Source organism: Somniosus microcephalus, unplaced genomic scaffold (assembly GCF_052327205.1).
Source record: "Somniosus microcephalus isolate GS21.2 unplaced genomic scaffold, FLI_Smic_1.0 unresolved_chr5, whole genome shotgun sequence".
NCBI lineage: Eukaryota > Metazoa > Chordata > Chondrichthyes > Squaliformes > Somniosidae > Somniosus > Somniosus microcephalus.
This window is the reverse complement of record NW_028225183.1, coordinates 31,398,414-31,400,644: the sequence shown is the minus strand read 5'-3', so window position 1 is coordinate 31,400,644 and position 2,231 is coordinate 31,398,414. Positions and strand designations below refer to the sequence as shown.

At 46.2% G+C, this 2,231-nt stretch overlaps 1 non-coding gene across 1 annotated transcript; it reads right to left on the bottom strand.

Moving 5' to 3' along the window:
* Positions 1 to 1,468: 1,468 nt before the first annotated feature.
* Positions 1,469 to 1,540, bottom strand: trnad-guc (transfer RNA aspartic acid (anticodon GUC)). Its single transcript has one exon. It is a non-coding gene; the product is annotated as a tRNA-Asp (tRNA).
* Positions 1,541 to 2,231: the final 691 nt, after the last annotated feature.

Below are 2,231 nucleotides of genomic sequence, written 5' to 3'. Positions count from 1 at the left end.
AAGATAGACATACAGAGCGAGACACTCAGTTTGACGTCTTGCAGAGTGGTCCGAGGGATAAGGAACTTCAGTTATGTTGAGAGTTTGTGATTGTTTTCCTCAGACGGTTAAGAGGAAATTTAATAAGAGGCTTTCAAAATTACAAGGGGATTTGATTGAGGTAATAAGGAGAAACGCTTGCCAGTGGCAGGTATGACGGTAACCAGAGGAGACCAATTGAAGATAACAGAATCAGTATGGGGAGAATTGTATTACGCAGCAAGGGCTCAGGCCAATGAATATCTTACTGCTTAGAAATGTTATCACGGCCCAACTCTCTCTCACTAAAGTCTTGCACACGTTGCTGACTTTCAAATGTTGCATTCTTCACACTGGCGTTGAGTTGATTGATAGCCGTGCTGTGATAAGCTAAGTTTGTTAGGGGGGTGCAGCCTGCAAGAAAATACATGGAAGTTTGATAATAACCGTGACTGTTCTGACACTGTCAGCTGCAGTTAAATGTGGGCATGTACACGTTTAAATTGTCTCGTTCCAAATGTAATTTCCTGCTGACTTTGAAACAGCAGGCATTTTACAGAAGGCAAGGAAGTGCATTGTGTACCTGTTGAGGCAGCAGCAGTGTTGAAATTGCAAAGGTTGATCAGGAGCAGACATTGCTTCGCGCGGGTGCATTGATTGGAGGCATTTCAAACAGCCTCAAAACGCACTGTTTCCTGACCGGGAATCGAACCCGGGCCGTGGTGGTGAAAGCGCTGATTCTTAACCACTAGACCACCAGGGAAGCTGCAAGAAGCTGCCTGCCAGCAAGCAGAGCAACGCAGACTTTCCTCCTTGCTGCTTTGAAATTCAGATCACTTTCACGCCAGGCAAACTTTGCGTACAAGATGACATCTTTTAGACGAGAACACAAAGGACATGTTCACTAACCAACAGCATCAAGTGCGGGAAGGCGTCCATTTGCCATATATTTCCTTCTATGCTTTTCTCAGAGACAGAGGCATAAAGTCAGAGAGAAGCCGTCGGGGAAGTGAACATCGTAATATCCACGACATTGTCGAGGAAATGGTTATGCAGTGCTTGAGACAAAGCAGCAAACACACACAAAATACCCGTATGTGCTCTCTTTGTGTGGGTATGTCTCAGATATCCATCTCAGTGTCATGCATTCATGGAGGCTGGCAGCACGGTGGGAGGCCATTCGGCCAATCGTGCCTGTGCTGTCTCTTTGAAAGAGCTGTCGTGCTTTCTCCCGCTGTTATCTCATTTTCTCTCTCCCTCCTCAGTGCCCCACACAACAGGCAAACAGAAGGAGAACACTCTACTAACGAGGAACTGGTGCAGGGAGTTGTTATACATTTCGTCATGTACATATTTTAAAATTATTTTCGTTCATTTTGTTCTATTCAACTTTTCCCAGGGTCTTTTTAAGGAGCTGCCCAAAGGTTTAAAATTGGGGATGTTAAAAATTCTCCCCGTCGGGGAATTGAACCCCGGTCTCCCGCGTGACAGGCGGGGATACTCACCACTATACTAACGAGGAACTGAAAGGTGCCGAATCTGTCAGAGCAAAAATCGACCTGTGAACAGAGGGACAGAGGCAGAAGGGACAGAAATAAGAATAAGAACAGAAGGAATAGGAGCAGGAGTGGGCCATTCGGCCCCTCGAGCCTGCCCCGCCATTCAATAAGATCATGGCTGATCAGTTCTTCTACTCAACGCCACTTTCCTGCCCGCTCACCATAACCCTTGACTCCACTGTAGCTCAAATATATGTCTGTCTCCACCTTGAATATATTCAATGACTCCGCCTCCACAGCTCTCTGGGGTAGAGGATTCCAAAGATTCACGACATTCTGAGAGAAGAAATTCCTCCTCATCTCCGTTTTAAATGGTCGACCGGATATCCTGAAGCTTTGCCCCCTAGTTGTAGATTCCCCCAGGAGGGGAAACATCCTCCCTGCATCTATCCTGTCAAGCACCCTCAGAATCCTACACAGAGAGAGACAGGGACAAAGAGGGAGACAAAGATAGACATACAGAGCGAGACACTCAGTTTGACGTCTTGCAGAGTGGTCCGAGGGATAAGGAACTTCAGCTATGTTGAGAGTTTGTGATTGTTTTCTTCAGACGGTTAAGAGGAAATTTAATCAGAGGCTTTCAAAATTACAAGGGGATTTGTTTGAGGTAATAAGGAGAAACGCTTGCCAGTGGCAGGTATGACGGTAACCAGA